Source organism: Mesoplodon bidens, assembly GCF_964165515.1.
Source record: "Mesoplodon bidens genome assembly, chromosome: 16".
In the NCBI taxonomy this organism is placed as follows: domain Eukaryota; kingdom Metazoa; phylum Chordata; class Mammalia; order Artiodactyla; family Ziphiidae; genus Mesoplodon; species Mesoplodon bidens.
The window spans coordinates 62,167,883-62,195,785 of NC_138173.1; the positions used below are offsets into that span (position 1 = coordinate 62,167,883).

Sequence of the window (27,903 nt, forward strand, 5' to 3'; positions counted from 1 at the left end):
ACTCCACAGATGTGAGTTTTGGCTCCCGCACTGGGTAGAGGGAGACAGAGGCCTCGCCTTGTACCTTGTGACTCTCCAGCTCCCCTGTGCCTGGCCAGGGCCACACCCAGAGCAGGTGCCATGACATTATACAACTGACTTTTAGAAAACAATAAAAATAATCATGCCCAGCACCCACCTATGCAAAGGGGTGGTGCGTTCACCCAGGTCATCCCTTTGGGAAGTTTACCCCTTATTCCCAAGGTGGCTCCCTGGCTCGGAACCTCCGAGACCCCCAAGAACATTCGAGAACGTCCCCCAACACCGCACTGTTCTCCTTGGTGTTGGCCAACCTCTGCCCTTTGAGGGTGGCTCCACGGCTCACATCTGTGGAACCAGGACTGTGACGCCCCTTAGAAATACAGCTGTCGGGGAAGGGTGGTCTGAATCGGGCAATTAAACGATAATGCGCGCAGTTTTACGCGTTGCCCTGTAACCTGACTCTGAAGACAGCTCCAGAGGAAGGCTTCCACACATGTCTTGGGCATCGTGGAGACGAACGTGCAGGCTCTGCCATGGGGACCTCGTTGAGACAGTGATTCGCTTTGGGCTGGGTCACTTCTGTGACTGTGTTTAAAATTTGTCCTCAAAGAGGAATGAACGAGTGTACGAGTGTGTGTTGGATCGGAAGAACAACGTGTGTTGTTGTGCTTGTGTACGTGTGTGCCTTAGGGGAGAGAGCGGGGGCCTGCTGAGCCCCCTGGGCCCCCAGAGGCCAGCCAGCCCGGGGGGAGACAGCCCTGTTTTTGCAGCAGCCATAGAACTCATCCCTTTGCCTCTTGCCTCCCTTTCCCCCAGCCCCCACATTTGTTCCAGCCCGCTGGCTCCCTCCAGCGACCTGAATGTCATGATTGTATTCTTCATAAATAGAACACCTCCCCCTGCCCCCGATTCCCACCCCAACCCCGAAACTAACTGCCCTCCCCTCATTAGGTGCTCTAAGGACGCGGTTCTGTGTGGGAAGAGGCCTGGGCCCTCTTCGCAGGCCCTGTTTGTTGCAGGTCCCACTGTCCATCTCTCTTAAAATGATGAAGCTTTGACAAGGCAGGAGGCGGGGGGGTTGGGGGTGGAAAGGGAGGGAGGATGTTTTCCCCGGATTCCCAATATTTGGGTTTTGTCCGGTAAAATATTTTCCCGGGCATCAGCGGGAGAGGAAATGGACAATCTCTGTTTCTTCAGAGACTGATTTTAGCTGCTGGCAGAGGTTCAGGAGCGGCCGGTGTACCCTGCCCCAGCACCCCTCCCTTTTCAGTCCTCGTGTCCCCGGTACAGAGGGAGCCAAGAGGTTTTCAGTGTCAGTATCACAGAAAGAGGAGGTGGTTTTGAAATCCAGATCATATGCCTTTCCTGAGTGACTGTTGTGAATCTTGGTGCCACTGAAATCTGTTGAGTGAGGCCGCCAGCCCGCCAGGGTGTCTCTGGGGCCACTTGTACATGGACCCAGCAGCTATAAACTGGAATCACCAGATTGGATGGGATTCCCAGCAAAGCCCTGGATGCATGTGGTGGCTGCCAAGAAGCATTAGAGGGTCTGGACAAGGGCCTTTCTGGATTTTTCAAAGTGGAGAGGTGGGGATTGAGAGTGGGAAAGGCATCTGGCCTCCCTGCTAGAGACTCAAGGGAACCTGGTACTGCCTTTCACCAGCTGTGCTCCTTGGTGTGGCCTTGAGGCTCTGACCTCCATTTCCTCCTTGGAGACACAGGGTGAACAATACTCACCTACCAAGTGAGCCGCTCTGGAGGCAAACATTGCCAGCTGTGCTATTTGCTTGCTGTGTGACTTTGAGCAAGTTACGTTATATCTCTGTGCCTGGTTTTCCTTGTTATGTTGGTTTCCTGTGACTGCCATAACAGAGGACCACAAACTTGATGACTTAAAACAACAAAAATTTGATCTCTCACAGTGCTGGAGGCCAGAAGTCCAAAATCAACAGTTAGCAGGACCCTGCTCTCTCTAAAGACTAGGAGAAAATCCTTCCTTGCTTCTTCCAGCTTCTAGAAGTTGTTGGTATTCTGTGTGGCTGCGTCACTCCCATCTCCACCTCTGCCTTCACATCACCCTCTCGTCTGTCTGTGGGTTTCTTCTCCAGGTGTTTCTTGTTAGGATACTTGCCATTGAATTCAGGGCCCATTTGGATAAGCCAGGGTGATCTCATCTTGAGATCCTTTACTTAGTTACACCTACGAAGACTCTTTTCAAATAAGGTCACATTTGCAGACTCTGGGGACTAGGACATAGACATATCATTTGTGGGGGGAGGGCACAATTCAACCCACTACACTGGTTTATTAAATGAGGATGATAATGGAAATCCCATTATGGAGACTACACAAGTTTATACGTCTGAAGTCCTTTGAGCCGTGCCTAGCACACAGCAAACACTCAGTGTTTGCTTTTGTCATAATCCTCAGCAAGCCCTCATTTCATCATCACCATCATCATCACCACCATCACCATAACCACCACCATCACCACCCCCATCACCACCATCACCATCATCACCATCACCATTACCATTATCACCACCATTACCATCACCACCACTGTCACAACTGTCACCATCACCATCACCACCATTACCATCACCACCACCATCACCATCACCATCATCACCATCACCACCATCACCATCATCACCACCATCACCATCACCATCATCACCACCATCACCATCATCACCACCATCACCATCACCACCATCATCATCCCTAACATTTGTGAAGAGGCTTCCCAAACTGAACACATCTAAAATTAACTCTTGACTCTCATTCTTCAACTTCTCAGTAAATAGTTACCTCTGTTTACTCCATCCTTTAAATAACCCTGGTTTCCTCTTTTTCTCTCACACCTCATTCCATCTATAAGTCCTGTCTATTCTGCCTTCAAAATATATCCCCAGTGTGACCACCGTCTTTCAGTACCACCACGTTGCACCCCTCCAGGGGACGCCCTCCCCATTTTGGTGGCTGTGAATGGCACCTCTGGAGTCTTATATTCAGCGCCGTGGTGCTGCTTCCTGCCACCTCCACCCCCGTCCCCCAGTTCAAGCCCCATCGTCTCTCACGTGGGTCACTGCAGTCACCGTTGGCTGTCCTCTCAGCTCGTCCCTTAGGTGCCGCCCCTCCCTCACTTCACGCACGCACCCCCGACTGTCTCCTCTCCTCACAGCTGCTTCTTAAAAACACAGGTCAGATTGTCACTTGCCTGCTCCAAACCCTCCAATGGTTCCCCCATCTCACTCAGAGCAAAAGCCAAAGTCCTTATGGTAACCCCCAGGCCCACGTGATCACCTTCCTCTCTGCCACCAGCCTTGAACAAAACACACACACACACTTGCATTTGTGCTTGCTACTTTCTCAGCCTAGAACACTCTTTTCCCAGCTATCTTTGTGGTTTTCTGCCTCATTTCATTCAGTCTGTGCTTAAAAGACACGCTGTCACGGAGGCCTTCCCTGCCCACCGCAGGGTCGTCACTCAGCCGGCATCCCCACAAATCTCCATCCTCTCAACCTGTCTTTTTCAAAACACAGCTTGCTACCTGGCACCGGATGTCTATTTGCTTGTGGCATTGTGCGCTTTCCCCCATCACGCTCAAGTCTGTGAAGGGAGAAACTGTGTTTTGATGGCTGCTGGGTCCTCAGCCCCAAGCACATGTTAAGCACATGAGAAGCACTTTCTGGACGAGGGAATGATTACAGGCTGGGCTCTGGCTCTGCACGCATCCTCCTGCTTTCCCAGCAACCAGTGATGTGGTCACACCCTCATTTTGTCCGGGGCACAGACACAGTAAATAAATGTCCTGGGCTACCCAATGAGGGAATGGCAGCAGCAGGATCTGAACCAGCTCGGCTCCTGCCAGAACCCACTTTCCGAATCACCATCTGTCATGAGACAGAAATGAGAGACTGTGGTGACAGACCTTTGGAAACAGAAACGCACGACATGAATGTACCAGGACGACAATAGCCGAGCCCAGCACGTCTAAGCTGATTGCTCCAGATTTGCTCTGGGTCTCCTTCCCGTTTAATGCTTTAAACTGTGAGAGCTCTTTTTGCTGCCTCCCCTGATGGTACAATGGGGGTAAGGGGGTAAGAAGGGTGTCCGTGAGGCACTATTGCTCTATTCAGTTCCTGTCAGACTTCAGTGGCCCGGAATGTTCTGGAAATGGGGCATGCAGGCTGCGTGAATGTGCCCTTTATTCCAAAAACAGGTCAGTCCATTTTCCGCCTTTAGTAAACATGGTGTGTTGATAAGAATCAAATATTTCAGCGTGGGACCATGCAAAGATGCACTCTCAGCTCTACCACTGAGATAACCTGTGCCCTTAAATAGTAATATACCTCTTATTCCCTGCGTCTTACCAGCTGTTAGAGACATTCCAAGTGCTTTATGCATATTAACTCATTTAGTTCCCCAACCAATCATGGGAATAAGTACTCTTATTAACCCCAGTAATCCTAGTCACAGAAACACAGAGATGTTGAATAACTTGACCAAAATCATACAGCTCACGATCGGCGGAGCCGGAATGTGAACGCAGGCCGTATGTCTCCTGAGGATGGGTTTTAACCAGCTCTCTTTTGTGACTCTCAGCTTCATCTGTAAATTGTGGGGAATGCATGCAATCATATTTTCAACTTGAAAAATCTATGCTTGTAAGGCTGAGAACTTGGTAGTAGTTTTGAGTCATTGGTATGAGTGCAAGAAGTATAGGTGACTGGGATGCAGCAGGATCAAGGCTATCACAGGAAGGTCCACGATCCGGGCTTCATTTCCATCAGGTTCTCTCTTGTGTCTTGCTGTCCTGTCATTTGCTACTTTTCTTGCCTTGATTGTTTGTAGAAATAAGAGCCCGCAGGTGCTCATCTATCCCCAGACATCCTTCCCCTCTGTGTGATAAAAAAAACAATCTCTGAAACCCATATGGTCCTCTGGCGTTGATTAACTTTAAAAGCACTCTCACACCTCTGTTCTCACTTGATTCACATAGAGACCCTGTGTGGACAGGCAGGGAGAGTCCCATTTTACAGACGAGGAAATAGAGGTTGAGAAGGCTGATCTTAAGGTTGCATTTATCTCCTCCTATCTCCTCTGAGTATTTCCTGGGTCCTTCCTCAGGGTTTTTCTCACTTTACTGTAATAATCTTAGCAAACAGAGTCTTCGGTTGCTCCCAGCCACCTCCTACACTGTTGTCACCGCTAGATTAGTAATAAGTTCCTGTCAGAATGGTGGCCATCCTTTACTGAGTACCTTTGATGTGCCAGGAACTGTGCTAGGGGCTTTTCACATCTTACGTCCTTCTAATCCCCACAATACCCCATTGAGATATATAGCATTATGACTCCCATTTCACAGATGAGGTGCCTGAGACCACACAGCCCCAGGGTGACACGTGCATATAGTCACACAACGAGGAGGTGGTAAACCCAGGTTCTGCACGCATTGACACAGATTGTCCGGTGACCCCTCCCTGGTTAAAGCCTACCGGGACTGCTGGTCATGACTCCTGGACAGGACGATGTCCAAACTCCTTGTCGTGGTGTACAGGGCCTCCCTGTGCCCACGGCACCTACCCTCCAGCCCACGTCCTAGCCCCTCCACCTTCACTCTCAGCCACACTCAGCTACCAGCTGCTCCCCGCTCAGGCCATGCCCTTGCTCTGGACCTCGCCTCTCTGCTGCCCTCCTTGGAAGGCACACTCCTTCCCCTTCTGACTGGTGATTTCCCATCCATCCTCCATGCACCAGGCCAAAGCCACCTTCTCCATGCAGCCTCCTCTGAGCCACCATCTCCCACGCCCTTCTCCCTGCCCAGCGTCACTCTGCCCCAGGGCACCCTGAACCACACCCCATTGCAGCATAGCTCACCCGGTGTCACTGGCACCTAACATAGCCCGCAGATAGAGGGACAAAGGGCAGCAAGGAGCAGTGTGGCTTGTGGAGGCACCGGACAATGTGTGCCCCGCCTAAGAGCATTCTGATTCCTTGTGGGGTTTTTTAAAACACACACCAGCCCAACAAAACAACTTTGTGGCTGGTGTTTGAACCATGGGCCACCAGTCTGAGACTCTTGGGAGCTCCTCGGGATTCTTGTGCTTCTCTCCGTTGTCACTACTTAAATGAGGGAGGGAGGGAAGGAGGGGAGGAAAGAAGGAAGAATTTACCTCCCTAGACCTGGCAATTTGGCTTCCGTAAAACATGGTGTATTAATTAGTCTGCTCAAGCTGCCATAACAAAATACCATAGATTGGGTGGCTTAAACATCAGAAATGTGTTTTCTTACAGTTTCTGGAGGCTGGAAGTCCAAGATCAAGGTTCCAGCCAATTCTGTTTCTGGTGATGACTCTCTTCCTCACTTGCAAATGGCCACCTTCTTGCTGTGTCCTCACATGGCCTCTCCTCGGTGTGTGCACTCGGAGAGAACAAGCTCTCTGCTGTCTCTTCTTATAAGGACACTAATTATATGGGGTGCGGGCCCCATTGCTAGGACCTCATTTAACCTCCCTTAGAGGTCTCACCTCCAAATACATTCACACTGGGGGTTAAGGCTCCAACATGGAAATTTGGGGAGTGGAGGACAAACATTCAGTCCATAACACATGGCATCCCAGATCATTCAATCCACAAGTCTTTCCTGTGTCCTCACTATGGGGATTCTGAAAACATTGAAGGCAAACAGCAGAGTCCAGTGGTCAAAAGCACGAGCTTTCATATCAGGCAAATTCAAGTTTGATACTTAGCTCCACTGCCACTTACTGTCCAGGTGACCTTAGACAACCTACCCAACTTCTCTGAGCCTTGCTGTGAAAGGAGGACAATGACACCAACCACCCAGGGTTTGTTTGAGGGTTAAGCAAGATCCATGCACATCCACCACGCCCAGCAGCATTCATGACCGCCCTGGAGAAACAGTTACTGAGCACATCCTCCATGCTAGGCTCTCTGCTGGGTGCTGGGGAGCCGGTGGTGAGCAGGACAGAGCAGATCCCTTGTTCTTATTCTTCCTTGAAGAGCCAGATAATAAACAAGGAATTATGTGATCAGATAGCAAACACGTCGTCATTTGAGAATGGGACATGGGCCATAAGGAAATAAAAGAAGCAGAAGGCAGCAGGGGAGGAAAGGCCTCACTGGGGAGGTAACTTTGACAAGAAGCTGAGGGCCATTCAAAGACTCGGGGCAGAGTATTCCAGGTGGGGGAGTAGCAATCATGAAGGCCTGAAGGTGGGCACCCTCAGTGCCCGTGGTATTCATTCTGATAGCTGTGGTCCTATTGCACGTGGTCCCACCCTCAGAGGCCACCACCCTGGGGGGACACAGGACCTCTGCCCAGCCCTCCAGGGAGGGAGCAGGGCCCAGACGAACCCGGCTTTCAGAGGGGAGCAGCACCTTGAGAGCTGGAGTGCTGGGAAACGGACAGCAGCGGAGGAGGAGGATGTGGCGTTTGGGGGGGTGGGGAACGAGCATCCCGGGGGAGAGGGGAGTTTGGTCGAAGAGCCTGGTGTCTGAGGGACCCTGGGAGACTGCCCAGGCCTGAGCTGATTCTGAGAGCAATGCCAGGCCGGGAGCCTAAGGCACCACGTGGATGACCTCAGCGTGAGCTGATAAGGGCAGCAGCCCTCACTGTCACGGCGGGGTGGGCGGGTTTCCCCACTCAAGAGGCAGGGCCCCGGGCAGGAATCCAGTGCTGTGAGTCACAACCAGATGTACGGCTTGTCAGGGAGAGCCATGGCTGCGGAGAACTGGTCATGGTTTCCTGGAAACTTCCTCAGTGTGGAGCAGGGGCACTCTGAGGATAGGTGCCAGCCAGGGCAGAGAGAGGAGACCGTGCTGGGGGGCTGGGCCAGGGCTGCACTCTCAGGACTGTGGCCGAGCTTTCTGGGGCCAGTGGGGGCCAGAGGACTATCTGAGGTCTGAGCCTGATGCCCGTGGACCAGCTGAGGCACGTCTCCCCTTCCACAATGTGCCTGGAGTTTCCTGGCCTTCTGACACAGGTCGGCATGCCCCTTGAGGTGTGGATGTGGGAAGAGCAGCTAGACTGGGAGATGGGACCCCTGCATCCTCATCCCACAAACTTGGATTCAAATCCAAGGACTTGCACAAGCCCAGCTTCTCCAGCCCTTGGTTCTCTCAGCTGCAAATGGATGGGATAAATTGGGAGCTCTCCAAGGTTCCGCCCAGCTGGACTATTCAGGCAGTTCCTTCATGTTCCTCCCTGTAGATGGGAGAAACTGAGGCCCAAGAGCAAGAGACCTGATCTGAGCCAGCCCATTTGGAGGTGGGACTGGAGCTCTAGCTTTGGCCAGAGCTGCACTCCTCCCCCCCTTGCTTCAGTGTCCTGCCTTCTCTCCCCGATCTCCTTCCTGGACACCTCTTTCCCTCCTTCCCCTCTGCCTGTGTGCCTCACCTGCCAGACATGGAGATTCAGCCTTTCCTGGGGTGGGTGGGTCCCAAGTCAGAACCAAGATGAGAACTCCCAGGGCCATCAGCCATCTGTCTGTACTCACCGGGATAAGGGAGCAGGACCTCCTCCCGCCAGCTTCTGTCTGAATGCTACACATCCTTCAATCCAACTCAAATGGCACCTCCACCAGGAAGCCTTCCAGATCACCCCAGCCAGAGTCATCACCTAAGCAAGGCTTCCCCATGCATCCCACTTTATAATCCTGCTGGTGCCATTTTTACTTACTTGTATTGTAATTATCTGTGCATACATCATAGCTCCTCTACACAATTCCAAACTCAAATTGCCTCCATTTTGCCCATGCCTATCACCAGCCTCCTCTTTGACATCTGTTGCGGTGTTTGTATTCTAAGTGTTGGGTAGATATTTGTGGAATAAGTGGAGTTTTCTTTCTTCTATGTGAAAAGATTCTTTCCTTTCAGAATGAATGGTCAGATGTGTAAAGGTGTCTGTTCTAGAGCTGCACTGGGTGGAATCTTAGCTCCACCATCTACACACGGTGAGACCTTGGACAGATTACTAACACTTGTGCCTCAGTTTCCTCACTGGTAAAATGAGGATAAGTCATAACCCCCTACCTCACAGGGTGGCTGTGAAGACTAAATGAGTCATGTTTGTCAAGTGCTTGATGTCGTGCCCAGCATAGACTTGATTTAATAAGTGAAGTTGTGAGATTCTGGCAATCCAATATGCAAATTTTTGTTTGATTTTTTGAAAAAATATTATACCGCCTTACAGAATTCAAGCTTGGCTTTAGGTGGTTGCCAGATCCTTTCCAATCCTTGCATTCACAGAACCTGCACTGGGTATTCACTGCCATCTGCAGAGCCTCCCCGGCTACACTGGCTCGGAGCAGGGGGCAGGGCAGGGAGAGAAGAGCCGTCGCTGGCGTAACTGCTCGCCAGCTCGGGGCTAGCAGCCACATTAAGCGCTCTTACTCAATTCATGTGACTCGACAAATTTGGAATGTGTTAGCGAGAGAGAGTTTTTCCAGCTATGAGTCAGTACATTTATGCACTCTCACACACACATTTAAAATTTTTAAGAAGAAAGAGACTTCAGCGAGAATCCTTTATGAGTGCAAAGTGGAAATCTCCGGAAACTGTATTTTGACCCTGAAGGCAAGTAATACTTAAGATATTTAATAAAGGGTTCGAAACAAGAGTTGAGGAGAGAAAACACAGCTAGCTGCCTTTTCCTTCTGTATTCTCAGCTGCTGCATTGCACATAGGAGGACCCGATGTACATGGGTTTATAAAGCACCTCCTGGATTCCCTGATTTATACTCAACATAGTGGGGAAAGAAATATGTGAAAGAAGGGAGGCATAACCAGCATTTATTAAGAAGCTATTATGTGCCAGATAATCGGGGCTGGGGTCGGGGTACATGTCCCAAGTTCAAGAGGCAGTGTGGGGAAAAATGGAATGATTGTATTCAGACGTGCTTGGGTTCAAACCTCAGCCTACTTTCATAATATTATCTAAGCCCCCTCTTCTCCCATTTTATGGATGACAAAACTAAAGCTCAGAGAAGAGAAAATAATTTGTCTGTGGGCACAGAGCTCTTAAATGGTAGAAATCGTATTCTAAACTGGGTCTGTGAGTCTCCCTATGGTAAAGAAATTTGGGTTAAATTAATGTCCTGAGGGGCTGCGTTTCCCCACCAAGGAGGGAAGCAAAGACACCCATTCTCGGAGATCACACCCGCATATCCTAGGCAGGTACCACTTTCTCGCAGACCAGTCCCTTTAACCACCGCCTGCCACTTGCCTTTGAGTCCCGCCCGTCTGGGTTTACAAAAAAACCTGCTTCTCATCCAGGCTGGTCCTCTCTGCTGTTGTTTACTTTAAAGAAAGAAACCACCACCCGCCCAGAGGACTTGTATTTCCAGCTCACTTACATCTCTTTTGCAAGGGTTCATTTTCATAGACTCCCAATCTCCAGGGAGCTGTGTCTTTCCCTCGGAAACATGAGCTGTAATCAAAGGTGTATTCATCCCCACACATCTGCCAGCAGCCACGCCGGAGCCACGGTTCCCCGAGGCCTGACAGAGGAGGCTCAGGCCAGGTGCCCGGGGAGAATTTTTCCCTACACAAATCAGATTGTCCCGTGGTTGCCCTTTGTAGACATGGCAGAGTCCCAGGCGGTGCTTCTCAGATTGCTGGAGGACCTGATGGGGCCGGGGTAAATAAGATTCCACCACCCGTTCAACAAATACTACTGAGGGCCACCACGTGTGGAGAACTTCAGACATTGAGAATCCAACTCTTTTGGTGACTTCCCGTCACTCAAAAGGATAAAGACCCAGCTTCTTAAAGGCCAGCAAGTCCCTGGAAGAGCTGGCGCTTGCTCTTTCTCTGCCCTGCTTGGCTGTGGCCACCCCAGCCAGCTTCCATTGCTTGGTGACCAGCATGCCTCCTCCCCCTCGGCCCCATACATGCTCTCTCTGGCTTTCTCAAATCTTCCTTCCCCTTTTGGCCAGGTTTGCTGCTGCCTGCCTTTCAGGTCCAGCTCCCCACCCCACCCCGCCCACCCCACCCCCCATCTGCCATATCCTCACATGCCTCTCCTGGCAATCTTGTCAACATTGCATGTGCTTCAGGTAGCACCGTCACGCCACTGGAGTCTCTTATCCAACCCAACTGCAAGGGCAGGGCTCACCTCATGTCCCCAGCACTGGCCCGTAGTCAGTGCCCCATAGCTACTGGAGGAATGACAGCAGTGAGCAAATCAGACACTGCCCCGCCCGGTGCTGGGCACATCTTCGTGGAGTGTTGATTGTACTTGACAGTTTTCAGGGGGAAATATTTGGAAACAAATACAGATCAAGTCTAGAGTAGAATTCAGTGTCCTGGTGAATGTTCAAGGTGTCGGGCTGCGCCCTCACACGTCAGGGAGGTTATGAACTCAGCCTCCTCCGTGCTCCTGGGGGCGTCTCAGTGGAAGACCAGGTTGGGGGTGATGGGAGAGGTGGCCCAGTTTGCCAGCAGCTCAAGTCATGGAGCCAAAGTTTAAGAGGCAGCGGGGTGGGGGTGGGAGGGGGAATGGAAAGACTACACTCAATCAGGCCTGAGCTCAAAGCTCAGTGCTGGACACTTTACGCTTCTGACACGCAGCAATGTATTTGATCACCCTAAGGTGCAGGTCTGTTGTCTGTAAAAGGGGTATAAGGATACGTGCTCGTCAGGCTTGCTGTGGGAAAGACAGACAAGCCACGTGGAGGGCCCAGCTCAGCGTCTGGCGCAGAGCAAGCACTCGGGAAGTGGTGGCCTTTGTGCTCGTCACTCGCTGCTCGCTCTTATGAATTAAAGGCTGTTGTTGGTGTCCAAAGTGGAACATTTTCGGGAGCAAAGACAGGCAACTTAAGGCTGCGCTTCTGGCTGGCAGGATGATGGCCGCACAGAAGTGGCCTGTAGTTTTCCACCTTCTTTGCAGTTGACCTTCCTCCCTTGTATCCAGTCTGCACTGGCCCTGGCCTGAGTCGGTCACTCCCCAGGTCTGTCCTCCATGGGTTCCTCACCCTCTCCTCCATATGAGGCCATCACCTTGGGACATCATGACCTGTTTACTAGAATTTCTCACTCATCCGCTAAACGTTTGCCGAGTGAAAAAAATGGACTGGAATCAACTACGGGAGAGGGGGTGACCCTGGGGTAGTGTGTTTTTCTTCTTCTACAGACCGTTAAATCACCGTTCCTCTTTTTTCCCCTGCAGTTGTCTTGCCATCTGGTAGGTGTAAACTAGGCCAAAAGGGAATAGGAGGGACCTGTAGGGAAAATCCTACAGGCACATTTTTCCTTATTGGGATTTTGTGCCATGTGACCATTTTCTGGGGAAAGGAGTTCTGAGCCAGGAAGACGGGAAACGTGTGCCCATTAAGAGCTTGAAGGACAGTGAAAAGTCCTTTACTTCATTTATGCTGCTCGCAATGAAAGCTGCCATTTCCACGTGCAGGAACTGCGGTCGGCACCATGGCATTGGATCCCCCATGCCACCCAAGGAGCCAGGTTCTGTTTAGAGCCCCACTTGGCTGCTAAGAAAACCAAGGTCCCCAGGAGGGAGGTGCTTGGCGTCAGGGCACAGAACAAGCGTGTGAGAGAACCAGGACCAGACTCAGACGTCCTGTGTCCAAGACCAGAGCTCTTCCTCCCATGCTGGTTAGGAAGGATCCAGTGTCTAGTGGGTGATGCTGCAGAGCTGAGTTCCAGAATAAATGGGGAAGGTGTAACAGATTCATTGAGATGCCCCAGCTCTGAGAAGAATTCACTGTGTGGCCCCAGCCAAGCCCCACTCCACGCCTCTGTGCTCAGGAAGAAGCACCTAGTCAGCTGAGGATAATAATAAGTATTATCAATAATAATAGTAGCTATCATGCCTGATTACATGATTCTAAGTGTTTTGTATGTGTTACCACCCTGGGTCCTACGGGGTAACTCGGGGTCAATTTGGGGAAGAGGGAGAACAGGGCATTGAAGAGAGAGGGTCTAAGATAGCATAGCCATATGGCTGCAGGGGACAGAGTGGGTTCAAGAAGCTTAGGCATCCGTGAGCCCAGACCACAGGGGGGCAAAGGGAGCGGGGAGCAATGAGCAGGGGCCAGACCTCACAGGCTCCAAGACCCTGGGGTAAGGAGTGTGGTTTTTTTCCTGAGACAAATGGGGCGTTCATTAACTGCTCCCACCTGTACCACCTCTATGTACATTGCCCTTCCTCACATTCAGTTTATTATGTATCTTTCTCCTTTTTTATACCGTGAGCTTCCTAAGGGTAGGGATTGGGTCTTATTTATGTATGTATGTATTTATTTATTTATTTATGGCTATCTGGTGCTTAGCACAGAATCAGGTATATATGGATAGTCAATAAATGGTTGTTCATCAGATATTTAAAATATTCAATATTTAATAATAGCAACAGGGCTTCCCTGGTGGCACAGTGGTTGAGAGTCCGCCTGCCGATGTAGGGGACATGGGTTCGTGCCCCGGTCCGGGAAGATCCCACATACCGTGGAGCAGCTGGGCCCGTGAGTCATGGCTGCTGGGCCTGCGCGTCCGGAGCCTGTGCTCTGCAATGGGAGAGGCCACAGCAGTGAGAGGCCCACGTACCACAATATATATATATATATATATATATATATATATATATAATAGTAATAGTAACATGTTCAATATTTAATAACTATACATTATATATTTGTTATATATAGATATTAGTACCTGTAATATAACTTCCATTATGCAGGCATTTCTGCTCTAAAATGATATATGCGTGCCTATAAAACCCTGTACTCTGAAAAATTCAAAAATCACAGCGCTCTGGGGACAATTGGGCTGTAGCAGAGCATTCACAATTCATGTGACTCTGTAATGAAGCACAATGCAAGTGATGATACCAAACAGTTCAAAGGGCATGATACATTTTGGATGAGGGACTTCCCTGGTGGTGCAGTAGTTGAGAATCCGCCTGTCAATGCAGGGGACACAGGTTCGATCCCTAGTCCGGGAAGATCCACATGCCGTGGAGCAATTAAGCCCGTGCATCACAACTACTGAGCCTGTGCTCTAGAGCCCACGAGCCACAACTACTGAGCCTGCGTGCCGCAACTACTGAAACCCACGCGCCTAGAGCCTGTGCTCCGCAATGAGAGAAGCCACCGCAATGAGAAGCCCGCACACTGCAACGAAGAGTGGCCCCCGCTCACCGCAACTAGAGAAAGCCCGCACACAGCAACAAAGACCCAACGCAGCCAAAAATAAATAAATTAAATAAATAAATTTATATCAAAATTTTTTCAATGAAAACAAATATAGCAATAACTTTAGGACCTGAGTAACTATAGGACAATATATTATTTTTAAAAGGGGGAAAACTTGATGTAAGGGGCTAGAGAAGTATTGAGGCTGATGGGTTTAGAGACAGAAGGGGGCAGATCATCTTTATCAGGAGTTCCCCGTGGAAGAGCAGTTTCAGGCTCTGCCAGGGTGTAGCAGGGACAGATGGTTTCTCTAGCCCATGGCCTTTGCACAAAGACCAGGAAGAACCGAGCAACAGGAGTGGCTAAGACAGAGCACGTGGCCACTGGAGCCCAGAGGAGGAGCTGGGAGGGCGGAGTCCCCCGTGGCTTGTTCTACTCAGCTGTGTGTACCTTGCATCCAGCTGCCCGCACTTCATGGTGCAAAATATTAATGTGCTGGGAACATTAGCCTATGAACCAGTGCAAACTCCAGGTTTTATTGACCCCTATATACCTTATATACACTAATCTTCCTCGTGGAAGCAAGTGCAGCAGATCAAACATTACATAATGGAATACATGACTAACTGAGAAACCAAGAATGCCCACTGGCCAGTTTACATCAAGTAAGGTACCAGTCACACACCCTGTGTGGGTTGTAGACTGTTTTCCTCTTGGTTCATGAGTCTATTCAGTAAACCCATTCAGTGAGCAGAAGGTAAAACAAGACATATGGGGTGGGGTGACACTAAGCAAGGGCATCATAAACCTGTGGTGTGAGCCCTTTCCCCATCAGAAGCAGCTGAGCTCACACTTCTGGACATGGACTTAGGGGACCTCAACCCCAACCTGCCTGAAAGCTGTGTGACCTCAGGAAAATCACTTAACCTCTCTGTGCCTCAGTTTCCTCAACTGCAGAGTAGCACTAGCGACACTTCCCAAGTTCTCTGAAAGAGCAGATTAGCTGGTGGATGAAAAGTTCTTTCTAAACTATAAGGGGCTTTACAGAGTATTGTCCTTCCTGCAAATCAGTGCCGGGATACTCAGCTTAGCTTGCCTCCTAGGGTACTTTCTCCTGCTGGATGGCTAGTTCTAAGGGCAGAGGGCAAATGCAGCTAAACTGGAATCAAACAAAATAAATTAATCACTGGCATTCAATGCAGAAGCTTGAATGAGCTTCGGGAAGTTTTGCTGGCGTCCGACGGCCTCTGCGGAGCCCCTGCGTCCACAGTATCTCATGCCTCTCTCTCTGAGTGCTCACCCGGCAGCCTCCGTCTCCGGGCCTGAGGTCATCAGCCGACCCCTGGCCCACTGCTCTTCCCCAGGCCCCTCCCACCAAGCCAGGCCCGCCTGTCCCATCACCCTCTCATCTTGCTTCCCCAAAATCGTGCAGAGAAAAGGAACACCGATTCCAGAATCACGTGAACACGGGTTTGAATGAGCTCTACCACGCAGCAGCTCTAAAATCATAATAGCCAAGCTGTGGTTTCTTGAACCTATTTCTTCACCTTGGGAATGGGCTACAACTTCCTGACTTCCTTCCTTCCTTCTTTCTCTGATTAAGAGGATTAGAAATGCACACTTTGCAGACTTTAATTTGCCCAGGAATCACCTGAGGAGCTTGTTGAAAAGCAGGTTCTGATTCTGTAGGGCTGAGTGGGGCTCGAGAATCGCCTCTTCCAGCAAGCTCCCAGGTGATGCGATTTCAGTTTTGACTATGGATCCGGGGTATGAAGCGCCTGCCATATAGTATGTACTCAGTCAATAGAAACTGTTGCCATGAAGATTTTCCCCCCAAAGGGTGCTCCTTTGAGAACAGCGATAGGTGAATAGAGAAACCTGTGCTCCCCTCAGAATTCCGAGGGCCACAAGAAAAAACAAGTTTGGCTTTAAAGGTGGGCAGGGCGTGGGGAGCGAGGAGAAGCGTGGCCCCAGCTGCAGCTCATCGACAGGCTCTCCACGTTCACGTGTGCGCTGCAGGTGGGCCTCTGCCTGGCTGCAGAAACCTCTAGAGCTCAGGCCTCGACTTGCCATGCGGGGAACGCATCCTCCGAGCCGGGCGCACGCGTGTTCCTCCGGCTACAGCCCTCCTGAGGAATTTTCAAAGCGCACAGGGCTCGCCTGGCAGGAGTCTCCCAGGATGGAAATCCACGTCGGGGGCTTTTGTTTTCAGGACTGCGGTATCTTTAGGACATGAGGCCTTGCATGCAGAGCTTTCCCCACCCCCCACCCTCACCAACGTGGAGCTGTGAACCCCCGCTGCTGCTAGGAACGGACACCAAAGACTCAAGGAAACTCGGAGTGGGGTTCAAGAGACGCCTCCCCAGCCCCACCCAGCAGATTTGGCTTTTAGTTTCGCTCTTCTAAAAGGCCTGCTTCTCAAAAAGCTGCTGACTCACCCAGAGTAAGGGTCTCCTTTTTTTTTTTTTTTCTTCTTCTCAGCATCGTCCCAAAGCCCTGAGATTCTTGAGGACAGTTTAACGAGCACCCCGGTCCTGACCATTTCCTTTTTCTTTCTCCTCCCCATCTCCATCCCAGGATCCTAGTGCCTTAGTCCTTCTAAAAATGAGAGTTGAACCCCCATTTGCCTTGTTCTGCCTTTAATATTGAGTATCTCTTCTTTGTAGGTCTTGACGCACTGTCTGCTCTCAAAGTGTAAAAAGATTCCCAGGATGTAAGCAATATGGAACTGGTGAGTGACCCGTGTGTTTGGCGGAGGTCGGGGCCTCAGCTGGATTTCAGGAAGGGAAGGGAGATGAATGGAAGGGCCAGGGGAAGCTGAGCTTTTGCACCCGAAACGGTTTCCCTCCAGATGCAGCTGGAAACAGTGCACAGTGCAGAGAATCCAGGTGTGAATCCCTTGGAATTCACTGGGTCCCGGCCCGTCCCTCCCCAGAAGCAAAGGGAGATGCAGGTGGCTGTGCTGACCTCTCTTTGCTCAGATGACAACAACTCAGGCTCACCATCCAGAGGGTTCGTGCTGGGAATTGTTCTCTAACCCTGTACCCAGGGTTAGGGACATATGCTTGGACTAGAGGGGGAACTACCGGGCTCACACCAGTTTATAAACCATAGCCCTGGGGAGACATGAGTAAATGGAAGCGAGAATGCCACCTTTGCACCTTTGAACGGCTGTCACTGGCAAGAGGGCAGCTATTGACTCAGCCTAAGGAGAAATTCCTAAAGAGAGGTTGGCAACGGTAAAATCGACGTCCATTAGAGGTAGTGAGTTCCCTGTCGCTGGCAGAATTCAAGCACAGGTTGGAGAAGCATGGATGGGAAATGTTGAAGTGGGGAGGGGTTTTGACAGGGTAGTGTTTTACAGACTGTTCCGTGATGACTAAGAATCCCGGAGAGGCAGGAGGATGAGGGAGAGAGTTTAGGGAGAGTGAATGAGGGGAACCTGTGAGCTCACACACACACTCTCTCGGCGCTGCCTGTTTTATGGGGCAGGGTGCTGCCTTAAAACAGTTTAAGCTACTGGATGAGATGGTCTATCCTCAGACCTGTTGTCCATTGGCCAGCTGTACCTGAGCTTATGCCAGACGTCCACACATCACACTCGTGACCCCAAACGCCTGATCTATGTGAAGGGGTGGGCGACTCTCCAAGAGCGATACGGGCTCTGACCAGAGGCTCGAGGGAGCTCTCCGCCATACTAGGACCACCGAAAGAGTTGCCAGCGAGTTGCGCCTTCAAGAGACTTGCCCGGGATCCCGACCACACAGACCAGAAGGGAAGGCACAGGGTTGTGGTGGGGGGGCGCTGCGGCAGGATTCCCCAAACCCCCAGACTGTGGGAGGACAGTGAGCATGGCTTCCCCGAGGGAGCTGGGCTCCTTTGGTAGGACCACATTCTCCAGTGACCAAAACCTGGCCCAGTGAGCGTGAGAGGAATCATACCACAGACGCCGGGGGCGACATTGCCCAGGAGAGACACCCATTGCAAGGGAGAGGGTCTGAAGGTCTGAATAATGAGCACGGGGGCTTCCTTTGTGCTTTGTAACTGGGTCTTCTTCCCCCGGGCCTGGGTCAGCTGCAGCACAAAATGTGTAGCGAGGGCAAGGCGCTGTGGGAGGCCAGAGATGGGGTTTTTCTTTAAGAAACTGAAGCCTGGACGAGAATCGAGTTTGACAGTCATTGTGCAGAGGCTGTACGTTCAGCTGAGTCCTGAGTGCTGTGCGGTGGGTGGATGGGTGGGAGAGGAAGGGGAGGGGGCTGAACAGGAGCTTCAGCTGTGACTTGTTGCTTCCTTGGCAAGCCTTCAAGCATGAGTTGGGCTTTGAGGACAGAGGCTGTGTCCTTGATTCAAAGAACCTGGCATGTCGTAGGTGCTCAAGAAGTGATTGTCGAATGATTAAAAGGGAAAGTGATGAGGAGGCAGCTCGGGAGGCCGTGTCTGTGGTTAAGAGCAGGGCCCCTGGAGTCAGACGGCAGGGTTCAAATCCTGCCTCTTCCGCTAGCTGTGGGGCCTCAGGCAAGTTGCCCACCTCTCTGTGCCTCAGTCTCCCCATCTGCAAAATGGGCGTCATGATAGTACCTACTGCATAAGGGGGCTGTGAGGAGTCAATGAACTGATTCACGCAAAGCCGCTTGGTCCTGTGCGCACACATCGTAAGTGCTCAATAAATATTAGCCCTTATTCTCATTCTAGATGTGGGGCCTGACCCCAGATTAAGGTTCAGTGTTGGGACAGGAAATAGCAACAGAGGTGAGAGGACAGAGTACTGGACGGGGAGTCAGAAGCCCTGGCTTAGCTGCAGGGAGGGGGTGAGGAAAGTGATCACTCCCCCAAAGCTCACTCCACAGCAGAGATGCTGCAAGAAGGCGGTCAAGGGCAGCTCCGTTTTTCCTGCTCTCCCTCTGGTGGTCCCAGCACTGGTTCAAAGGCAGGGGCAGCTCAGCCCTTTATTACTAGCTGGGGGCCTCATGGTGAGTGGTTTGACTTCTCAGGACCTCTCTTTCTCCCAGTAAATGAGAAAACAATGCGGACGTCCGTCCCTCGCAAAAGTGAAAAGCACGGGTGTGAGGGTCTGTTGGTACAGATGGAAAATCGTTCAAGACTTGAGCTTGGGTAGCGCAGTCTGGAGTCTCACAGTCAATGTTGGTTCCCCATCCCTTCTCCAGTGAGGCCTGGCTGTCTCAAGACAGATTCTCAAAACGATGCTTCACTTCGCAAAAGGCACCATTCACCACCCAGGATTTGTAGCGTATTTCAAATAAAATGACATTTGCCTGAAGCATTTGTCAGGGTCACATTTCTTGCATTAGTGGTAGACCTGGGACTATGGAACAGGCTTACTCGGGGGCCTACCTTTTGCCTCTCCTGCCCCATCGCCCTGTGATCCTAGCTGGAATTTAATACGATGGTAGTTTAAGCCAAAATTGTTTATGGCATAGGCACAGCCCCTATGCCTGTGGGGATCCTAAAAACTGTCACTCTTATCAGTCTCCTTCTCCCCATGTACCCCCTAACATCTGCCAAGCGACCCCAACTTCAGTTCTAACTTTAGTGGGAAGGGGACAGGGACGAGGCAGGGAGCAGCTTCAAAGGCAAAGCGGTCAGAGAGAAGAGGTCCCAATTCCTGGCTCCGTCAGCCATTTGGCATCTCTCAGCTTCTGTTCCACCTCTATTCCCATGAGGCGACTGGGCTAGGTCAGGGGTGGCAAATAGATTTCATCTCCCGCCCATTCTTATCAGTTGGTCATGGCTGCCAGGGGCACTGTGTGGAGAAGGATTCTGAGGCATACCCAGGAAAGGGTGTGCTGCAATGGATTAGTGATGTCTGCTGGGGAGCAATAACGAGGACGTAGCACATGTGCTGCCTTTTGGCATCTGAGACAAAGCGATTTCCAAGGCCCCTCCCTGCTCTCACACTTCGTGCTTTTACCTAGCAGCCTTGTTTTACATCAGAGAGGCAAAGCACAGCAAAACCTCATTAATCTGGACCACTTTAGTACCAAGCCGAGTGAGTGAAAAGTCTTAATCTGTGGGTGTCTTCTGCATGCAGGTGAGCTCTATTATCCTTCAGTACACGGAGTCAGCTCAGCCCAGCTAGCTGACAGGTGGGGAGGCAGGGGCCTTGGTGGTCTGTGCTTGCATGTCTGACCGTTTGGCTGAGCACACCTGACCTGTACTTCTAGGGCACTTACTCTGTTTATGAGCTTAGGATGGATACCAACGAAACTCTCACAAAAGCAGGACGTTTTCTAAAGTAGCAAATCATTCCGTGGGCAGCTTTGCTTCTATTTCAAATTGTCAAGGGCTCTGAATTAGACTTCACCGCACTAGCTGGGAATAAGCTGTGTTTCCAGAATTATATGCAGAAGATGAGACAAAGTAGTTCAGAGCTAGGTTTCCCCTGAGTTTCCCGATCTGTAAAATGGGGATATAATATACCTCACAGGGCTCTGCAGGAGAGTAAATGAGATAAAATGTGGAAGAGACCTGGCAGAAGATCTTGTTCACAAAATATGGTCAAAAGATGCTGTTTCTTCTCCCCTTCTAGCACTTCCCATCCATAATCACCCTGAAAGAAGAGCTTTCTTCTTATAATACGAGAAAAATGAAGTTACAGATTGTTTTAATAGTATCATACTTTCACATGACTCCTGTTAGTTTTTCAGAGGCTCATTTTTTATTGTTGATGGCTCTCCATTAGGAAAGGTCCACTTAAGCCTTCAACTTGAGTCACTCTACTCTCGGTCTTCTGCAGAGAGTAGCTGATGCCCCAAGGGTCCTAACATGCATGCGCACGAGTGTCTTGGTAGGGGGTGTCTCTGGAGGGGACTGAACCCCACAGTGACTAGACCGCGTCTTCCCTTCAGCTCAGCAAGTGTCAACACCCGAATTCACTCCCACTGCAGGGAGAGTGCGGACAGCCAAGGTGGTTGAACGCCAAGTTGGCACCAACTGAATTTGAGTGGGAGCATGTCTAAAGGGTGGGCTTTACCTGTTTAAAATGGAGAAGAAGTTTGAACTGGAATTCCTCTTTCAGCCTTAGTCTCTGAGACTCTTCAGGAGAAGCATTCAATTTATACTTAAATAAACATCAAGAGCAGTTAAAGCGATATGAAGGGGGGATTGGAACTCATGCACAGTGGGAAGAGCAGAGCCTCTGGTCACAGAAGCCGAGGGCGGGGGGAGGGCCTGGAAGCCCAGCTGGCTCATTAGGACTCCTGGGTTGTTGGCCCAGAGCTGGCTTCTCAGGGGGCACCAGGCAAGTGCATGCCCATTATTCTGGCCACCTTGAGCATCTGTCCCCAGTCTTCTCCAGCCCCTGGCCTGGTGAGCTGGGTCAGATAACCTCATGCTTCTCCTCTGTCCTCTCTCCGAGGCCTAGAGCAGAACGGCTCCCCTGCCTAAGCAGCAGCCCCGCCAGAGAAGGCGTGGCCAGTGATCACCCTATGTCCCACCGGCAGGGAAAAGAGGAGTGAGGCCCATCCTGCCCTCCCATCCTTCCCACTGAGGCTCCACACCCTGGTGCAAGGGCCCTGTCCTGGGTCCCTCGCTTCATCCTTGTGTGGCCTCAGACTCCTAACTCCTGAAGATGGAGCTGAGGGCACCGTGGACCAGGGGGAAGCCTTGGGGTTAGAAGGCAGAGGCTCGCCTGGGGAGCTGGCCTCTGGAGGCCTGGGCAGGCAGGGGCATCACATCACTCCAAACTTAGCAGGTGCCACAGCTCCCCGAGGCCCTTGTCTCCTCTCTGGGCTCCCACAGAGGGTACTGTCTACACCACCCAGCGTGAGGCGGCACTGCAGAGCATTTAAATCCATGCACTCTGGTGCCAGACTGGCTCCGTTAGAATCCAGGCCGTACCTTCGCTAGCCCTGTGATCTTGACCAAGTTATTTAACGTCTCTGTGCCTCAGTTTCCTCATCTTTAAAATGCGCCACTGGATAGGGTAGTTAGGACGACTACTGAGCTTATGAAACATGCTTAGAGCAGTGCCTGGCACTGAGCAGAGGTGTTAGTAAAACAAAATCAGTAGGTAAAGAAATGCAGAAGTCAGTGTGTCGCGTGATCGCCTGATGGACACCAAGACAGTCAGTTTCCTACCCACAGAAATGAAGTCCCTCATTCGACCTGTGGGTTCAGGGAGGCTTTCAGCTAGACCCTGAGGGAGGGGGAGGATTTCTGCAGAAGGGGAGGAAGGGGCAGCCTGGGCAGGGGTGCCGAGGGAGAGGAAGACGTGCGGAGGGTGTCGGGAAGCCTGCTGTGGCTGGAGCAGAGAGAGCCTGGTTGGGGAGCATGTGGCCGTTGAGATGGGCAAGGTCGGCTGAGTCAAACCGCAGAGGTTCCCGAATGCCATGCTCAGGACTGGACTGTTTGCAGGAAGCAATAAGCAACTTTCAGACGTTTTGTGGGTTTTGTTTTTTTTTTAATCTTTATTGGAGTACAGTTGCTTTACAATGGTGTGTTAGTTTCTGCTTTATAACAAAGTGAATCAGTTATACATATACATACGTTCCCATATCTCTTCCCTCTTGCATCTCCCTCCCTCCCACCCTCCCTATCCCACCCCTCTAGGTGGTCACAAAGCACCGAGCTGATCTCCCTGTGCTATGCGGCTGCTTCCCACTAGCCATCTGTTTTACGTTTGGTGGTGTATATATGTCCATGCCACTCTCTCAAACCAAGCGACGCAGCCTTGGGTTTAGAAGCTTGACATGGTCACAACGCAGAGGGTAGGCTGCAGATAAGAGACATCAAAGACAAGGCAGCAGTCAGGGGGCAGCTGCAGAGAGATGACCCTGGAGACAGGGTGTGGCCACCTAAACCAAGGCAGTCACAGCAGGGGTGAGAGTGGGGGTCGCTGAAGAGTACCGATTCAGAGAAAGCATTGACTGGACTTGAACATGAAAATTGAGGAAGGAGGGGTCAAGAGCGAGCCCCAGGCTCCCGGCTTGGGAATCTAAGCGAGTGATCCCATTAACCAGGTAGTGCACAGGTAGGGAAAAAGTAGCGTATGTCGCAGAAGGTACTGGGGACATGGCCCTGGGCACACCGGTGTGACGCCCGGGGCCTGGGAGACAATATAGAGCAGTGGTTGAACAAGTGGTCTCAGGAGTCCAGATGGCTTGAATTGAAATCCTGGGGGGTCCTTTAACGTTCCTAAGTCTCAGTTTCTTCATCTGTTTAATGGGGATTATGTAGCTATTAGCTGCCCGAGAGGGTCATTCCGGTCAGTACATGTAAAGCATTAAGCAGTATGCCTGGCACAGAGCTGCTCAATAAACATGACCCGGAATTACATTAGTATCAGTGCTGATAATAATTCTAGGATTAGTGTTTGTATCATCGTCCTGGTGGAAACGTCCAGCCTGGGCCTGGAACACAGGAGCAAGCTCAGGTCGGGATGGATTAATTCAGGAGTCATCCTTATATAGGTCAGTGATTATCCGTCAACCTGGCCAGTGTATGCTTGGGGGAGGAAAAGGCGAGCGTGACCTGGGTTCTTTACGAGTCGTGTCAACTTCCCGGACTGTGACATAGCCCCACCCCACCTTTACTGCCCTATGAAAATTCAAGGAGGGAGGGCAGGGGTCACTGTCACCCAAGGACATGTGCCACATCCCTCAGGCCTACTGGGACAGAATTAGGATGGACGGACAGCAGATGAAGGAAACAGGGGAGGCCGTGGGGGGATTGCGCTCTCTCGGGGACAGCTCAGAGCCAGAGGACAGAACCCTGGGACACCATCAACATGCAAGGGGCAAGACCAGAAGAAACAGCCTAACCGGGAAAGCAAGTCACAGCCGTCCCCTGTGCCATAAATGTGCAAATCACTCAACCCTAATGGACTAGACATGAAGACTCCGCCATAGGCTGTTGGTTCTCCCACAGATCCAGGTGCAAGTTCAAACCACATTCCCGTTCAGTAGCCCATGAGGGGCTCTTCACTCCTTCTTCCGCCAGCAGCAGTAGACTTGACATCTCTGAGCTAAGCAGAAGTGAGAGATGGCAGCCCACTCTCCCCTACCGTCGTCCATCCAAAAATTTGCCCTAAGGGACTTCCCTGGCGGCCCAGTGGTTAAGACTCCGGGCTTCCACTGCAGGGGGCACTGGTTCGATCCCTGGTCGGGGAAGTAACACCCCGCATGCCTCGCAGTGGGGGCAGATACATAAATAAATAAATCCAATGTTTTAAATTTTAAAACATAAAAATTTGCCCTAAATGCCCACTCCTAAACCCCACTCCACTTTACTCCAGAGCCCAAAGTCTATCGGCCAAGGAAAAGATAACACCTGAAACTAGTAGGAAACTGTACTTAAGTGGATATTGGATTATATTAGTCAGACTTTTAGGTACAAAATAAAGATCTAATTCATATTGACGTAAGTGCAAAACAAAAAAGCAGCTCGTGTAATTGAAAAGTCTGAGCTGGTCTGGCTTTGAGCCCAGCTAGATCTAAACAGTGCTGGCGGGTGTGCTTTTTCTCCATCTCCTGCCTCAACTTTCTCCTACGCAGGCTTTACCAAGGCATGTGTCCCCCACTGACCCAGCCCCTTCTCTCTGCAGCCCCCTCAGAAAGAGGGTGTTGCTTCTGTCGTCATCCTAGCGAATGCCCTGGAATTGAGAGGGTCAGGCCACATGTCCATCCCTAAGCCAAGGGTTGCCGGCTGAGGAGTGTGCAGAGAAGGCCTCCTTCTCCAGACTGTGCGGGATGCCACGCTCACTTCCGGTGGCTCTACCAACACTGGGGAGTCCTCTTGGGTGTAGGACAAACGGTATATTAATTTCCTATTCCTATTGCTGCTGTAACACATGCCTTAGTGGCTTGAACCACACACATTTATCGTCTTACAGTTCTGGAGGTCAGAAGTCTGAAATGCATCTCACCGAGCTAAAATCAAGATGCCAACAGGTTGCATTACTATCTGGAGACTCAAAGGGAAAATCTGTTTCATTGAATTTCCAGCTTGCAGAAGCTTTCGGAATTCCTTAGCTCATGGCCCCTTCTACCTGCAAGGCCAGCAATGGCCAGTGGAGTTTTTCTCGGGCCGTATCAGTCCGAGGCTGGCTCTTCTGCCTCTCCCTTCCATCTCTAACTTAGCTCTTGTGATTACATCATGCCTACCCAGATCATCCAGGACTATCTATTTTAAGGTCAGCTGATTTGCAGTCTTAATTCCATCTGCTACCATAAGTCCTCTTTGCCATTTAAGATAACATAGTCACAGGTTCTGCGGTTCAGGGTAAGGGCATCTTTGGGGGCCATTATTCTGCCTGCCACAGTGATTGTTATAATCATCAGTTCTAACCTTGATCCAACACTGACCGTGTGCAAAGCCATTTACTAAGTCCCTTACATGCCTTTAACTCATTTCATCCCCATAACCACCCAGAGGGAGGTACAGCAGATCTCTCCATCTTACCATTGAGGAAACTGAGGCACCGAAAAGTTAATCACTTCCAAGGTCATAGATTCAGTGACAGTAGAGTTGAGGCTGGACTGCAGACCCGCCAGACCCCAAAGTCTGGCTCTTAACCAGGAGGTCAGCTGATGGAAGATGTCGGGAGTCTCAGAATAATAGAAAATAGAGATTCTTTCCTACAGTAGTCAAGGAAGATGGGGTGGTGGGGAGGTTGTCTGGTGCCAGACCCCCTGGGTTTGTGTCCCAGCTCTGTCCCTTACTAGTGATGTGACCTCGGCCAGGTCACCCCACTTCCGTCTGCCCCCCTTTCCTGGACAGTGAAATGAGCATTACAAGGCTATAGTGAATCACTGTGGCTGGTTTTATTTTTATTTGTAAGTCAGACAAATTCTTGGACCCCAATTGTTCTTTTCTATGTAGCTTCAACCTACTTTTAGTGGAAAAAAAAAATACCCACGTCTACATCTCCCTTTACTTTGCTTTCCTTTCTTCCTCTATTTCCTCATAAGGCAGCATGGCAGGGACCGGCCAACCAGGCCTATCTCTGAGTAACCTGGGAGCTAAGAATGGCTTTATAATTTGAAAGGATTGTTTAAAAAAAAAAAAAAAAAAAAAACAAGACAGTATGTGACAGAGGCTGCACGTGACCCACCAGGCCTAAAATATTTACTATCTGTCCCTTTCCAGGAAAAGTGTGCTGACCTCAGAAAGAACATGGGTAGTAAGCGTAAAGCAGACCTCAGTCTGGGTCCTGCACTGGCTGGTCAGGGCCTCATTAGACCTTTAGGCCCTGAAAGCATGGCGAGGCCTTCCCTCGGAGGGGACGGGGGTTTTTGTAACCCCCCTCTGCAGCAGCAGTGCCCATAGCAATAGCAGAGGAGGTGCTCAGGGTTCATCGAGCATTTACTCTGGGCCAGCGCTGGGCTAAGAGCTTCATCTCCTTGAATCCCCGCACCAGCCCTCTGAGGGACACGCACTGTGAACGCCTGTGATGTCCGGGGCAACAGAAGCTGCTTGGGGGAGCAGGTCGCCGAGTCGCAATGACACAGGGAGAGGAGACAGAGTGGGGACTTGAACCCAGGCGGTCCGGGTCTACACTCTCCCACGCTGCTGCCCTGTCGTTGCCATCAGCTCTCCTTTCAGGCAAAGCCCTCCTCCATTTACTCTCCTCACCTCTTTCTCCCAGCTCTCTGGCAAAATTCCTTTCCACTGCAAAAGAGAAACTGAAAAATGGAAGAGCTGTGAGAAACAGCTCAGACTCGAGCGTCTAAAGTTTTGTTTACAGCATCCATCCATCATCCATCATCCATCCATCTGTCCGTCACCCACCCATCCATCCGTCAAGCAAACACAGCACAGCCCCAGGAACTCACAAGTGCCCACGTCTTTGACAGTGACAACTGGGGTAAACCCCAAGCCCTTGGGTCCTCCAAATTCACTGTCGTGGGGAGCTGCCCAGAGCAGCTCATTAAATAGCACCGAGCATTTGGTTAACATGCTGCAATTCGGGCAGCACCAGACTATTTCAGCACCCCTCCCCCACCCAGTTACCATGACGACACTATTTTAACAAACAGCTCCTTAATATTTAATGAAAATTACACTCCTGACAGGCAATCAGAAGAGCAACCACACTACAAAGCACTTAGAGGACATTTTTGCACAAAGCCATCAGTTCCCCCTGATCCCCATGTGCTATCCATTGCCAGAAAATGCGAGTGTTCTGGGGGCTGGGAGCCAGCGTGATGCCAGGCCTCCGTTACGCGCAGCAACTGAGGGTTGTCGCTTCCTTTTATTTATTTATTTACTCACTTACTTATTTATTTTTGGCTGCGTTGGGTCTTCGTTGCTGCACACGGGCTTTCTCTAGTTGCGGCGAGCAGGGGCTACTCTTCCTTCGGTGTGTGCGCTTCCCATTGCGGTGGCTTCTCTTGTTGCAGAACACGGGCTCTAGTTGCGTGGGCTTCAGTAGTTGTGGCAGGAGGGCTCAGTAGTTGTGGCCCATGGGCTTAGTAGCTCCGCGCCATGTGGGATCTTCCCGGACCAGGGCTTGAACCCGTGTCCCCTGCATTGGCAGGCGGATTCTTAACCACTGAGCCACCAGGGAAGTCCCAAGGGTTGTCAGTTCTTTAACACAGAATGTTAACAATGGCTCCGCATGGTCGGGGTAGCCTGATAGCATTATTAAACGCTCCTTTGTACACAGATCTACTAATTTCACCGCTGCACGCCTGAGGCTGCTGCAAGCCTTGTTTGCTTCCTGTGTCTTGAATCGAGCTGGGCTGT

At 50.9% G+C, this 27,903-nt stretch overlaps 1 long non-coding RNA gene across 1 annotated transcript in view; it reads left to right on the forward strand.

Annotated features, from left to right (window-relative positions):
- The window catches only part of LOC308629971, a 160,166-nt gene that overhangs the window by 59,453 nt on the left and 72,810 nt on the right, over positions 1-27,903 (forward strand). Inside the window, exon 3 of the long non-coding RNA XR_014017752.1 lies at positions 16,866-16,930. This is a non-coding gene — a long non-coding RNA (uncharacterized lncRNA). The remainder of the gene's footprint in view (positions 1-16,865; positions 16,931-27,903) is intronic.